Below are 16,050 nucleotides of genomic sequence, written 5' to 3'. Positions count from 1 at the left end.
CGAGCCGTATAATGACCGAGGTGTTCTCATACATTCCGGATGGAATCGATTATTTCATTTCCGACACCATTCGCATGCAGAATCGCACGTGCAGCGGATAAGCTCCGCGCTAATAGAGTAAAGCTAAAACGAAAATGAAAACGAAAATTTTGCCCGAGCACTTGACCCAAAAGGTTCCACTGCAAGGCGATGGCGGCTGTCAAGACGTCATAAGTTTCGTGCCGAAGCGCTGCTATGGCAACGTGTTCGAAGATCACGAGCTAAGATTGGGAGTAGCCAGGACCACGAGAGCCTCTCGCTCGAGTGTCCTCCCACGCACGCAATTTTATGGGCTCATTCTAATTAAGCGTTTGAGGTTAGCGGGAATTAACGTCGTCCCCCTTCCGTGTTTCGTTGGAGGTCATTCATTCATTGGCAAGCGGATATTCGCAGGCTTTGTACGCGTGTGTGTGCGTGCGTGCGAGAGAGATTCCCCGAAGAAATGAGCTCTCATTTCGAAGAAGCAGACACGAATCGATTTTGACCCACTAATCACAAATGAAATCGAATACTTTCTGGCTTAGTTGGAAACGCCTGCATTTCATTTGCTTACGCGTGTTCTACAGTCGATTTTGCAGGATTTAGAACATGAATTTCGTGTAAGCGAGGAAAAACCCAAATTGCTTGCTCCAATCGACTAAACTACGAGGATGGGCTGAAAAATGCGTCCGTCAGTGACATTCGCTATTGTTAATCTCTTGGATGATTCCAACTTAAATACCCCCAAAATATTTTTGTTCGCAGAAGGGAGGAATCTGTCGGTTTATATCTTTCAAGGAGGAAGTTTTTAATTTCACGGTTCTACGTAACCAAACCAGGCCCCGGTGGATTGGGGAAGTTCGTGAGCTAGGTGGGGGCCCCTCAGCGACAAACGTGCTCCCAATTTCAAGAGCTCTGATGGGACTTTCGTCTACTGCAAAACCACCGAAATGAGTTCCTCCGTTGGCTCTTCGGATCGTCTGTTTGCGCCATCAGCTCTCTTGCTCGACGGGGACCAAACCGAGCAGCAGAGGGGGGGGGGGCGAATTGGTTATTGCTTAGACGCAATTAAAGGGAGATTCCGAAGAACGAGCACTCGTGCGTAATGACTTTTTCAACGAGGGAAATAATTCGGATAAAGTCGAATGGGTTCATCCGAAATAATTCGGATGAAGCCTAAGGAGATGAAACCACGTCTGCATAAATGAGGTGAACAAATGGAGATGCCTTTCGGACGTTATTAAAATGCCCTCGAAAGAGAAGTGATGACGTCACTTCCCGTTTGAGGTTTCGCGAAACATTGCCAAAGCGATTTTATACCAATGCATAGAAAGAATCAAAACGGGGATAATTTCACGATTGCTGGCTTTTCGATACTGAAATGCGGATTACGCAATTAAAGGACATCGAAGCATTTCCCCAGTTTTTTCTCTCGCTAGAGGGCGACCACCCTTGTTAGAGACGATCAAAGTTCCTCTCAAAAACCCGCTCAAGCGGAGCTTTGACGTCACGCGTCCCTATATCCTGAGTGGCCCGGCGGTGTGTGTGTTCAGGCTACTTTTCAGCGTTCGTTATCTTCCTTTAACGTCCACCCGAAGACTATTCCTGGCGTACGAGCAAGAAAAGCTACCGGAGGTTTTCTCTTCCACTCCGCTTATCTTTCGGACGAACGAAGGCGGTCTTTTATTGTCTTCGTTCAGGATAAAAGCTTTTTTTAAGTTGAGTTAGTGCTCTGTTTAACGAAGCGCACTTTTTAATTATTTTGATAGCGTTCTATTCCTGGTATTCGGCAAATCGTATTCTCGGCATTTATCGTCCGCTTCACTATAAGGTCGTCACACATTCAGAGAAATGAGAAATGCAATCACAACAGAGGACTGAACATCCATTTTTTAAAACCAAGATTCTAATATTGTTTAAGAATAATTGTCTGAAGTCTTTCTTACATTTTCTCAAAATGTGTACCTCCTTTCTAAGGTAGAAATATAGGCCCAAAAAAAAAAAAAAAAAAAGAGATTTGGCTGACCTGCAAATTTCGATAATATTTGCTATTTTTTTCTGTCGATGAAGGCGTCGGCGCTTTTCAAAGCGCAGCGATCATCCGGTGATGTTCTTTCGCCTAATGTTGACGGGAGGGAGTGGCCAATAAATTCTTATTGTTAAGAAAATGGAAAAGTCTCGACGAATGCGTTTTAAACAGCACGAAAAAGAGGCGGAACTTTTATTCTTCCCACGGTACGTTTTCTCAAAACGTAATTCGTGATTGTGCGGAGAAATAAATGGCTTGAGGACTGCGGCAGCGTACCAAACTGACGAATACTGAAGATAAATAAACGAATATTTGAATTAATTTTCTCTCCACGAATCCTTTTGTGAATGTCGGTTGGTTCCGAGCGAAATCCTTCTGTAAAACCGCATTTCTGTTTCTCCCTCGCCCCCCCCCCCCTTCCATCTATTGCAGATGCAGCGAACGATGGTCATCAAGCCAGAAATATTTTACCGCCACCTGCACCCCAAAACCCACCACACGCCCTCCCTCGTTATGAGTCGGGCCAGAAGCTGCTCGAGAGTTGACGGGTTACGGGGGAGAGCGAACGCCATCAAGAGGGGGTAAGCATCGCGTCCAAACTCGTGGATTAATATTCGCTGCACGAGAATGCATCTTTTCGCTCGTGTGAAAATCGACGCTGCGGTTTCCGCATGCGAAACTGAAAACCTTTATCGTCGGCTGGCAGCATGCATAAGTCGGGCAGAGCGGATTTCTGGAAACCCATCTCGCATCTTAAGATCACTCCCGAACCGGCGTCGGGGCGAACATGCTAACGAGACTTCGGTGGGATTACGAACTTTTAAGGGAAGGAACCTCCGTGTGCAGGTTTGCCGTGTAACCTGCGCAAGGTGCGGGCGACGTTGATGTAACTGGAAGCTGTTGTTTCACCCGGGAAGAACAGCGAAAGGCGTGACAAAGATTTATTGGTTCCATCTCGTAATTCAACCCGCTTCCATTCGGTCGATCTCCGGCACAATTACCGCTTTTAATTCCAAACGAATCCTCCCTTTATGGAAAAAGATTTTCCGATACTCGATTAAACTCTCCATTTATCACGATTTTCACGTGCGCCGGTTTAATTTTGCAACTTCATTACTGCGGGACTTCGGAGACACGCTGCACGTGATTAAATGCGTGCTCGTTATTGGCTTTAAACGTTAAAAAAAGGTCCGTTTTTGTGAGCGGTGAAGTCCTCGTGATCTAATTTAAAACATTTGCCCGAATCATCGCTTGCATGGCAAGATTATCGACGGATCTTCCCTCGCAGAAAGCATCCCTGCCGAGGAGGTAATTGATAGCCTCGAAAGCAGAACAAAATTATTAGAAAGAGATTCTTCCTCCCTCATCCTAAAAGGCGATGCCCGAACAGTTCCTTCTGTTTTTATCGTGCAGCTCTTAAGGACTTCGGGCGTCTCGCTGGCTGAAGCGCCCTCTACCGTGGGGTGGAGCGGAAGGAGGCCATTTTGAGATCTTTCCAACCGACGCTTCACACGAGGGAACGAGATTCAGAAACACGAAAGGTTAATCACCGATGCTGATTAGCTAAAGCTTCGAATTTTTAATGCGGCGCTTTCGTTTAAGAAACGAAATCCTCACCGAGAATCCCCAAGTCGTTATTTCCTTTTGTTTCGGAACAAAGCTGGACACGCGAGAACATCCTGATGACAAAATGCCCTCGACTTTGAAGTTTCTTTTTCGAGTCACCTCCCGTTTCGTAACGCAAAGATAAAACTCCGCTTTCTCCGAGAGCCCCTTCCGTAAATCCTCCCTCGAATCGGCAAATATTAAAAGTCGCACTTTAATGACGCAGCTCGCCGTAAAAGCGATTCTTGGCTAACCGATTTTGAATGCTCGACATTCTTGGCTGCGACATCTGATTAGCGTGCAAGGAGAGAAATTAGGAAGCGAAAGCGACGAGTACACGGGTATGTTCCATTAGCTCGAGACTTGACTAAAAGCTGGCATTACTGCCTCCGCTTCTGGGAAACTGCGCAATTCGTAGTTAATGTCCAAAAATCCTCTCCGTATCTGAACCAATCTGCAGAAGCCGCAGGATTTAATTGGCGAGCCTCGCTTGCAATAGCTCGGTCGGTTCTGCTGCGGAGAAGTCCCAGAGGAGAACTTCCTAATTGGCTCGACTTTACAAATGTCTTCGTTAATTCGACAATCCCCACTAGAGCGCGCTCAAGTGTTGAATTTGAAATTGCACCAGAGAGAGAGAATGTTTTGCGAGGATCTCTCTTTATCATTCTCGCGGGATCCGCTCCAGTATGCTTTTCTACGCGCTTGTTAAAAGCCGGTAATCTGATCAATGTTTAAGAAGTTGCTCGCATTCTTAACTCGACTTTCAACCAGAAAAATGCGAAAATGTTTTGGAAGCATTCGAACTCGATGACAATCTGTGAGGGTTTGTGACCTCAATTGTAACATCCGCTGCTTCTGAACGAAGGAAACCTCAAAAGACGAAAAGATCGCCATTACAATGACTTCTTACCGATGAGCAAAAACATGCCATTCAGACCGAGTTTTCTTTCGATTCTGGTTGCAGACCGGAGGAACTTTTTAAGGCTAACTTCAGTCTGCTCTTGGGTTAGTTCATGTTTGCACAAGCAAGTTGGGATTTCCCTTCGCGAGTTAATTCACAGTAACGATCAAGTTGACTGCCAATGTCTAAATGCCTCTTCCCGGATGCCCTAAATCATTGATACCATTGTGACGGCTGAGTGGAGATCGCATCCCCATCCATCTTCAGATAGTTAAGGCTAAAATGGCGTCGTCCACTCCCCTTTGGGAAGGAACTTCATTTTGTTTTCAACTCCGATTTGGGAGAAATTCCCTCGGCAAGATCAAAAAGGAAGGCCTCTTGTCATTCCTGTTGATGATTCGCTGCGTGTTTTACTGACGTCATAGACTTTAAAACTCGTGCGAATTTAAACAAACGTCTTTTCTTTTGCCTTTCTGGAAAATCGTTTAGACACGGGGGGGGGGGACCACCAAGGAAAGAGAAGATAACTTTCCGGTTGTCAAAATAAGCTGTACACGTAATATTTGTTCAACGATTACTTTCGATTAATCCTCTTCCGAATGGGTTCCGAGACTCCTCTCTTCGAAGAAGATAAGATTCCATCGTAATCGCGGGTTGAAACAGTTTCAATAACATCGAACTCGTTCGCACCCTAACGTTAAGCAAATTGAACTCTCCCCATACTCTGCGTTGCAAACCATCTGAGGTTAGCAGAAGAGTAGACCGAAGACCCGAATAACACAAAACGGGGGCAGTAAGGAACGCCAACGAAATGCAAAACCCTGGAGGGAACTTTCGTGGGGGAATCTCAAACACTCGGGTTTTTTACACTTTTTTGAATTATCGAGAGAAATGGGTACATTAAGACTCGCGGGATTCTTCAACGAAACAGCGCGTCTATACACTTAATTGACACGAAAGGCGAGGATCAGGGACGGGATTTCCAACTGGTAGAAGAAAGGCTTCAAGGAATGGAAGTCTTCAAGATTCTGCACCAAGTCTGAAAGCAACGAAAGGCCCACCACGAGGATTCTTCAAAGATGCGAATTTCTCATGGGAACTGGATTGTACCCAACGCATTAGGTTCTAGCTATAAGACCGGGCTACAAGTTCTGCACTAGCGACTCGAAACTTCGTAGAAAGCAATCACGCGCGTTGGAGAAAATAAATTAAAACCAGTTCGCAAGTTTAGTAGTCGATAAGCAGTTGAGCTCTTTCGCCTACGAATCTCCGTTCATTAAGGGTTCCACTTCTGCAGGCTTGGATCCGTCTACCTAATGATTAGCTAACCTGGCCACCTGCAGCGGGATTCGAACCTATAACACTAGACCTCAATTGCCTTGTTCAAGTTTCGTCTCGTCTGAGTGTGTGTGTGTGCTCTGATTGGGCCCTCGCAACACAATTCTCGGCGCAACTTAAAGGCAGGAGAATGAAGTCGCGATTGCAAACTAATCGGTTTTTTTAACGTAACTCTCGGGCAAAGAACAGCGGCTGCTCCTATTTTCAGTCGGCCCAGAAAAAATTAAAACTTTCCTAATTGCATAAATAAGAAGGAAAAACTGTTTTCCTGCCTCCCCCGAGCTGAAGAGCCGCACTTCTTAAGGCAGTTAGAAACGAAGCTTAAAGAAAAAGATTTATTTTTGTCGTGTTATCAAATTGGTTATGTGGACAGGGGGGTGCACGTATCAGCCCTGGCGGAGAAGGTACATTAGTCGCATTCCATGTCGCTTCGTTTTCTTGAGACGGAGCCCGAAGTGAAATTTATCCTCACTTTATTCATGAGGATGATCATTAATCTCGCATCTGCTTGTAGGATCAGCCGAATGCCATCCGCGTTCTTCTTCCACCAAAAAAAAAAAAAACCATCGCGAACTTTGCTACTGAAAGGGAATAATTGTTCGAATCTTCAGTCGGTGAAGCAGTTGGAAAATGAGATGCGCATTTAATAAAGGAAGACAAAGGAAAAATTTCTTTCTTGGAAACGGGACCGGAAGTGCGCTCACTTCGTGCACGAACTGTAAACTCGACCAGCTCGTAACGTTGCTGTTATTTAATTTCTTTTGTCGTTGCTGCTTCCTCGTGAGGCTGCTCGCGCCAAGAGTGCTCTTGAGATGACCTGCTTGACTTCTATAACGTAACAGCAACTGCTTGTGGGGGGGGGGGGGGGCTCTAGCACGTAAGGGAAGGAGGACCTTTCGAGAAAGATCGCATCAAAGGATAACGACAGCACAAGAAACGCTTGTCGCGGTGACCCATTAGATGCGTAAGTGACGCACGAAGGTCAAGCTCGAGCATATCTCGAATGTCGCATTCGAGATATGCGCAGGTTGGATCGAGCTTGACCGAATAAAACGAGTCCAACTCGAGCATTCCCTGGAAATCTCCTACGCAGGAGTAATTACGGCATATTTCTGTGCCCTCAACGAAGGGTCGGGTGGATCGAAGCTGCTCCTCCCTTGCCAAACTTCTCGTGAGACTTTTCTCAAAATCCTGCAGAAGTTGCTTTCTTCTGGGGGGGGGGGGTCAGCCAATAAGCATCTGCGCTGTTCGTTCTTCGGCTAACGGCTTCGTCTCTTTATTCGCATCCCTCAATTCCTAGACGAAAACCATTCTAGGAGTTCGTTTGACTTGCAATCTTTCCACGTTCTCCTTTTCGATCCCATGAATGTCCGAAGAGCGTAAACGGCGTTCTTCAAACATTACGGACGGAAGTTTGTAAAACGCTGACGAGAAATTTATTTCTTTTGCACGAAGAAAAATACGTTGGGGGTTGAAGTTCTGTGACAACTAAATGCAGAATGATTTCTGTCTCTCCACGTGCTGCGAGTTTCTTCTCCTTCCTCCATTGTTTTAATTTTTTCAATCTCAACCATTTCGAACAATTCTGTTCTTAAGTCGCCTTCGCGTGTTCGTCCATCTTGCGCTGCTCATTTAAGTTGCGAAATTTTCACCTCGAAAATTTCCTCTTTCAGACAACTGGCTCTTTGGATCCATCTTTCTTAAGATTGTTCCTACAAATTCAGCGATACCTTCTCAGAACGCGCCTGTTCATTTCTTGCAAGTCGATTCCTCGCAGCATTTCTTAAATTAGAAATGTTCTGATGCGATCCCTTTCTTATCTTTTCGAAGTGTGCACACGAGACGAGTTTATATCCAAGAAGGGACCTTTCACCCCAGTGACGTCACCATTCTGCCAAGCAAACAAACCGGAACCCGATCAAGAAGAAGAACACAAAGCTGCCCTTTGAATTAAAAGAAAGCCAGTAGGAAGAACGCCGTTCCGAGATGCTTTTCAGTTCAAGATGGCTGATAAGGAAGCGACTTCGGTATTTTGAGCCCGCAAATAGGGGACGACATTCCCGTTCAGGTAACATTTCTTGAAACCTAGCAACGCGAAATATAAAATCGTAATCGCGTTTTCATTCTGCGCTGTAACTTCCTCGTGCTTTTTTGCACACGTCGCCAATCTGCGAGGAGTTCTTATATTGGCGAATTTCCAAACGCCAGCACGCACCACTTATCCTGCTTCGGTACCTGAAGCAGCAACGCTAATGTCACCAACACTTATCGAGCTGTTTTGTCATTTCGTGTTCCCCCTTCTTTTCCCGACTCCGGGAATAAGAAGGTATTGATCTGAAGCGACATCGCTATCGGATCTCTTACCTGCACAATTATAAGTGCATCTGGCAACAAACGAGCAACTATTATTGCTGACAGGTGCTGTTGTCATGGCAAATGTAATTTGACCCTCCTGGTAAATGGTGTGTGTCTGACAGCCACCAGAACAAAGTGGCTCACTTGTAGCTAAAGAGAACGGATTAATGCAACGATAAGTCTTGTTGACCTGATTTCTCGCTGGCTTTTTTTTCTTTCGTTGCCGACTGAAATCCTCGCAATGTTATAAATGCTGTACGACCGTGTTGTCTGCACACTCGCGTGCTACGTAAAATAGACCCCCGATGGCACACAAACTATTCTACTAATAACATTGCTGTTATCCTGCAATGTTATTAGAAGAATAGTTTTTCTCTTTTCTTTTTTTGCGTGGAAGTATGAACAGCTTTCAGAAGTAATTCTAAAGTGTTTGTTTCCGATTCTCCAACATCGCTGGTTCGTCTTTCTTCGATGGTTGAGAAATGTCACTCCAGTACATCCGCAAATAAACTCGCCACTTGCGATATTGCCCTCTCGGTGTGGTGTCGTGTGCAGCAAACCAGATAACGACGCGACTTTGGCTCCGTAATGAATCGTGGATGTACGCCAACGAAAGCCATCAGGCAGGGCCTGTTTCCTGTTTGTGCCCTCCTTAGATAGCCCGTTTCTCTCGTCTTCCAGGAGCTGTGGGGCCAGTTGCACCCGTAAGGAGGCGTTAGCTATTTTAGTCCCTTTTTGTACGCGGGGGTCATCTCGCATGGAATGAACTCTCTGGACGCGCGTAAACATTTCCGGTGTTTCGAGTCGCCAGACGTGTTGGCGACTTCGCTAAATGAGACGCATTTTGCTTTATTTCTAGGTCTTAAGGTGAAACAGTTTTGTGCGCTCTTCTCGACCGTTTTACGAATATCGGAAATGGCGGAGGTGAAATTCGAGAAGGAAAAAATTAGGATATTTCGTTTAGAAAATCTCATCAGCCTGAAATCGTTAGATCGCCAACCCGAGATGGGCTAAATATTTTTAAAAATTTCTCGCACTCGCGAAAACGTCGTCATTTTAAGACAACATCTCAAAACCGAGTTCTCCACAGCGAAATTACGGAGGTAATTGAGTTTGGGGCAAATGCATCGAACTGAGTTTTTTTAAACGCTTCCCTCCTTAAACACGTTTTAAAACTAAGCGCCGCTATCTCGTTGAAATTCTTCGCTCTGCGATAGCAAACGTGCGCGTTTGTTTTCGAGCCGTTTTTGTTTTATTTATTTTTATTGTTTTATTGCGGGCCACAGAAGAAAACTCATTACGGTTGTGAGCTCCGCGCCGCGAAAGGGCTATTTTCTTATGGGAGTCCAAATTTGGAATTTTATTGAAGAGAAATATCGCCGGGCCTGGAAGAGAATGAATTTTAGAAAGCGATATACCACACAATAATCTTCCTCAAAACTACTTTACGAAAACACCCCATAATCGGTGCATTGTAAACGCGGTCTCTCACGCTCTGTGCGAGAGACCCGCGATGAATTATTCATGATACGAGGAAATTGTATTAAAATTTTCGAAACATTTACTTTCCGCTAGTAAATTTGATAAAAATCGGCTAAATTATTTCCTCATTTGTCAACGACTAGAGCGTCCTCTAGTGTCCACAGCGATGCACACGTTTTCGAGGCGAGACTTCCTTCGATTCAAATGCCGCTTCTTGTATTCGCCCAAATCAGCGGTCTCTTCATAAACATTTGGTTGCTGTAGAATTTGTCTGCCGTTTAGAAACGCTGACCGAGTTGATTTGGCTCAGAATGCCGAGGACAGCGTTTGTTCCCCGTAAGTTGCGTACTATTTTAAAGAGACAAACGCGCATATTTTCGAAATGAATTTTGCTCGATGCATCCGACCGATAGAAAACATACAAAACTCGGCCGTTTGCATACATCGGACGGAGGAGGTCGGTTGCGTTTCCTTTTAATTTTAATGTCTTTAGCGAATATTAACACGTGTTAAGGAATATAAAAAATTTTCTTCAAGTCTTGACAAGTGTTGGTTTCAAAAGTGGTTTTCGTTGCTTTAAACGAGCTTCGATGAATCTTTTTGGTTCAGTTTTTCGCTTTTCATGGAATAACCAAAAGAAGCAGCAACGCTTAGCTTTAGTTTGCGCTGCACAAACTAAAATTATTCTTTGGGCCAGGTTTTGACTTCTTTTTGGAGAACGTGCAAATATGCCGATGATTGGGGTTTTCACCGAGTCTTGCAACGAAGAGTCTTCCTTGGAAGTGGGGGAGTCAGAAATAAGAGAACTGCGTCGAGAGTGGGTTCGCGGAATGCGTCTCTGGAAAGAGGCGTCCGCGTGAATGAGTTTAAGGAATGGCAGGATAGAACTTGCGTGCCGCCTGCAGACCTCAGGGACGTTGCACTTAATCTTTAAAAACTTGAAGGAAAGGGGCATCGAGAAATCCCGAACTATTCAAACAAACGTTTGTTTCGTGGGAATATTTTTCTCGATTAAAACATTTTCGAGACTCATTTTTCGTATTAAACGATTTGTTTACTTGGGAGAACTCGCCTGCGCGCTGATTGGGTCACTCAATGTCCGTTCTTATTTTCATCTCGTGTCGATGGAGGAAGCGTTCTCGTGGAGCTCATCGCTTTCTTAGACGCTCGCTGATGCGATCCCTCTGGCGAATCTTGCGGTCCGAGGTGGCAAACCCTTCTGCCATTTGCTGCTGAAAAAAAAAAAAAAAAAAAAACGTTACTCGGCGAAATGAAGATGTTTGCGCTGTTATCATCATCGATTTCCAGAGATGTGCCCTCAAGGGGTGTTCGGGCTACATTTCGTTTAGCGAACCGAGATGAGAATTACTTGCAAAACTGTCCGCTTAAATGACTGCAGCGGATCTAATTTTAACGCGTCTTCCGTAAGAGACGTGCTTTAGCACACCTCACGTGTTTTTCCTCGTGCGATGATGTAGTTTCCTTTCTGTGGAGCCACGCTGATCAAATTGTTTCGCGTCAAGTTCAGATCGAAAGTACCATTAAATTGTAAGGGAAAGTTTCTCTTAACCCCTCGCCCCCCCTCTTTCTTTTGGTTGCAAATAGAGCCGCAATGTCTGCTCAGCAGCGCGGGTTAATAGACAATCTAGAAATTATTAGAATACGCTTATTGAATAATAATGATTATTAGAAATGTTTTTTTTGAAGCCATTTCAAATATTTGATAAAGTATAACAGAAAACCACGAGAAAATGAAAATTTCCACGTGATGCTTGAATAAATATTCAGGTTGGCTCCCTTTTGTCGCAGGAAGAGGAGCCAGGTTTTCTAATGTTAAGATTTCAAGCTGCACGCATCGGATGGTGAGTCAATCTGGTTGATGGCAGAGGAGCTCCTGGTGGGAATTGAAGGAAATGGAAGGTGAGGTCGCGAAGCTGCCAAAAATGGAACACGCGATGCAATCTCAAAGCTTTTCGATACTATAAGCAGTACGGAACTTGTTCTATTATTTGCATGTATGGTGATGGAAAGTTCTCAGGACAAGCTTCGAGACTTTGAGTTCCAGATGAGAATGATCTCTTTCTCTGTCTCTTTTTGAAAGATAGCGAGTGCTAGGAAAGACAATATCTCAGTTTGTTTGTTTATTTGTATTCGTTAATTTTCTGTCCTTCGTTCCAATAGCGCTTGTCAGTTGTACTGAGGAACCCCCCCCCCCACATTGAGAGAGGCGATTTAATCGCCATCCTCAGTTTTTGAAAATTCCAATTTTCTTAGCCTGTCGGATCCTTTCTTCTGTTCTCTTCTCTTCGGATTCTGTTGGTGGTTCAAATCGTTTCCCGTAGCAAGGAAGAAAACTTGAGTGACGTGGAATCCAACCGAGAAACTCCATCAGACTCCTCCCCACCGAACCATCTCTCGCTTCGTCTCCATATTTCGAGAAACCACGGAGCTCAGCAGGTATCGACGATGTCCTCTGCTTAGAGGAACTATGAGGGGTTTCCGTCTGAGATGAGTAATCCCCAATAAGCATAGCAACCCTGCTCAGAAGTCAGTCATTCGGATCTTCTTTAGTGTCTGAACAAGCTGGTTGTTTGCTTAGCGCGATGCCGCTTGTCCTGCTATCAGCGCTGGATTTGTGAAGAGTTCGACTTCATGTTAGCGACCAGTGGGAGTGAAGAAGCGAACCCACGAGACGTCATGCTGTGAAATGTCAAAAGAAATGCGCAATTGTCGTATATTTTCACTGAAATCTTGAGGCACTTTTGTATTCCGGAAGTGATTTTATTTGATTTCACTTTAGTCCAATCAGATTTTTGTGGTTTCGTACTCAAAAAAAAAAAAAAAAGTAGAAATGCGTGTTTTGGAATATTTCAGCAGTTTTTATTCCTAAACACGAGCTTTAGCGATGACCCAAATTGCTGGGTCGTTTCTAATAAAAACAAAACGAACGAACCTGACAAATTGAAGGGTTTGAATAGGAACCTTCGCATCGCTTAGCTTGTGCCCTTTCTTAAAATTTAATGGATGGTGGAATTGTTTATTTCGGTTTCTTTCCAGAGAGGCATCTTGAGCTGAAAATTGTTTTTTTTTTTAAATTTATAGCCGATTTATTTGAACATTCATTTTCATGAACAAGAGAAAGGTCGCGAAAGCGATTTGCACGTTCTTTGTTAGAGCACGGTCTGTGTAATGTTTCGCCATAGCAACATTCAGATTTTTTTCAAAACAAAAACGCTGTCCTCATTACTTGCACATCCTGAAATTCAAAAGCACCGTCCTCTTTGGTCCCAAATAAAATCGCAACCTCCTCGTTCGCACTGTCGCGAGAAAGTGGACATGTTTACCTGTCAGCAGCCATCCTTTCTTCCACAGATGATTCCACAATAAAGGATTCTCTGCTGCAGCTACTACGCACCGCTCATTCTCATCAAACCGTATTTTGTTTTTTCCTTGTCCGTCGGCACTGGTTCTCAATACTCAGCAAAATCAATGAAAATTGTATACGTTTCGGTTAATACTGACGCTCAAACCTCTTTAGGCGACAGTCTGTCACCATAAAATTGAAAGCCCCCCCTCCTCTCTAAAACGACTTGGTGCGTTTCAAGGTAACACGTGGCAATTCCTTTTCATCTCGCCTACAACGCACGTGAAAAAACTCCTTTTGCTTTTGATGTATTTGCGCTACGAAGCTTCGCAGTGGCCGTTATTCGCTCTGTCCTGGGAAGGGCATAATCCGAGGTCGGATTCCAGCCAGTCGTTTGAGGGTAGCAACGACTAAAGTAACCGCTGACTCAATTTTGAAAGCAAGCGCAAATGACACGTCTAATTGACACTACTGGCCAGCTATATTTACTTCTCACGTTCCTGCAATCGTAAAAGGGACGAAGGACGCCACTGCGAATTGAGACTGTAGCTGGAGAGACGCATTCGGAGTTGTCTCATTACTGAGCCAGTTGCCTTGGACACCAAATAATCGTCCCATCGATACTTTAACGTCACAGTTAATGCTTTCATAATTGTAACCACTAATTTTATTTTTGATTGGTCTACACCATCTGTTCCCAACCGGTAGTACGCGTAACCCCCGGGGATACGTGCTGGCCCGTTCAGGGGGCAAACGAAAAATAATCAGCAATGGCGGAAAAACAAGTAAAGTTGTTATAACTGAGTTGTTACGAAACTTAGTTATGGAACAATTAAAGGTTGTTTTGAATCCGCTAATGGAGACATTGGCGCACCCAGGCAGGGGGCCAAGGAGCCCTGGCTCCCCCAAAAGAAAAAAAAGCACTAGAAAAATTTCCAAAAATCTTTTCCTAATTAAAATTCTTTTTTTATTATTATTTATGTCTTCTATTCTATACTTCTTATGAATTAGCGGTCGCATAAGGTGGGAATACCCTCGAGCTCTCGGGATCACGGCCGCTGTGAACGCAAGGCGAAGTAGTGCTCGGGAGGAACGAGCGCTACTTCGTTTGCCCGAGCCGGGCCAGAGGAGATCCAGGGTATCATGTATTGGCGATCATTGCAGATGCTCAGTTATAGGTCGTATGCATTCTGAAATCGTCTACTTAACTCGACCCCCCCCCTCCCCAAGATTAAATCTTGAGTTCTAGACCTTCCCCCTCCCCGCCACCCAAGATTAAATCCTGAGTGCGTCACTGAATGGAGACACTTCAACACCTCTTGCCATTTACTAATACTGAACTAGTGGAGAGAGCTTTTTCTTCTTACACCTTCATAAAAATAAGACCGCAACAAGCTTAATGCGAGTCCTGATTTAAGCCTGTATCTTGCATCTTTGATCCCGATTTCAAGAAATTAAGCGCATCAAAGCAAGCTCACCAACAGTGTTTCGATCGGCTAGTGATCTGTATGCCAATTACTACAGACTTTTCAGAAACACAAATAAATATAATTAATAACGATTAATCTAAAGTTTCTTAAATACTTGATCACCGTTATCAATAATTAACACGAAGCTCGCCTTGTTTCTGTGTTACGAATCTTGTAAAATGAAATCTGCGGTTTGTACTTTCAGTGTAGTAATTTTCCTTTCCCAACTCATTTCCACCATTTTACACATCAAGATAGAAGGCACTGAACAAAACGCGTTAGTATATATTTAAAAAACAAGGGGCACAATTTATAGAATTGGGTTTAAAAGGGGTACGCGAGTGGAAAAGGGTTGGAAACCACTGGTCTACACGTTAAAGTTATGGGATGTAAAGATTTCCACGAGAATATCATTCGGTCCAAGTATCCTAGCGAGTTCGCTACACATCAACGAGAGATGGCGCTACTGTCTCCGCAGAGAAGCATTTTTGGGATGGGAAAATTGTTCATCAAAACCAGAATTCGATATTTTGTGGAAAGATGGGACACGCTTATCCTGCCATTACGAGTGAGATGTCACTGTCCAGCCAGGGTAGCAGTGGCTTGCATGGTATTACGGTCGTTAAAATTCAGGGGCTCGGAGAGAAAAGCGTCAGAGCTACTCGTGAAGATGCAGCAAGTGTGGAATGCGAACATTACCAGAAATAATCGCGGGAATTTCGGATGTCGCTCTCCTACTCTTTTCCGTAAGTGGTCTTTATTGCATCCGGCAGATCCTCTATGATCTCGCTCAGGGTTAACATGTTTAGCTGCCTGCTTTTATTGTTGCCCCCCCCCACGATGCCATAAAAACGACAATCGCCCCCTGTTTGTCTGTTTTTATCGAAGCTCCGTTCCAAATCTGACGCGGCCCCAAACACGCAGCGCTTTGCTATAAAGCGGACATTTAAAACGTGCTGAAGTCGGCGCGCACTTCGTTTTTGACTTTTATTAAAACCGCTGTACGCGCGAGATAAGCGGAACCTTCTCGGATGCGCTCTTTTTGAAGTTGATGCACGAGACGACTACACTTTTCCTCCGCAGTTCGAAGACGTTTCACGACACAATAACGGCACGAACAAACGACGTGTAGTTCTCGGCAAAATGCATTAAAACATTCCTCGGTTTCGTTTTAGGAGCGTTTCGCAAAATGTACGAGCGTCCATTACGTGGATTTGGTCCGTCCGTAGGCGGAGGTTTCTCTGGACTCGGGTAGGACCGATCTTATTGGAACTTTGTTTCAATTTCACTTCGCAGGGAGTGAAAAGCTTCGAAATCATCGATAGTTCGAACCTGCTTTAGACTGGAACCGGTTCCGATTGGATCGTAGTTACTGGAAGGATAATTCCTCTCGAGTCCGATGGAACCGATTTGAATTTTGTTTTAAAGTGTACACCAGACTGCGTTCAGTTTTAGTTTTGGGCGGACCTTTAGGTAGCGGAAACATTTT

This window comes from Typopeltis vanoorti, chromosome 22 (genome assembly GCF_054136105.1).
Source record: "Typopeltis vanoorti isolate ZY-2024b chromosome 22, IOZ_Tvanoo_1.0, whole genome shotgun sequence".
In the NCBI taxonomy this organism is placed as follows: Eukaryota; Metazoa; Arthropoda; class Arachnida; order Uropygi; family Thelyphonidae; genus Typopeltis; species Typopeltis vanoorti.
Note: the sequence above shows the minus strand (reverse complement) of the source record.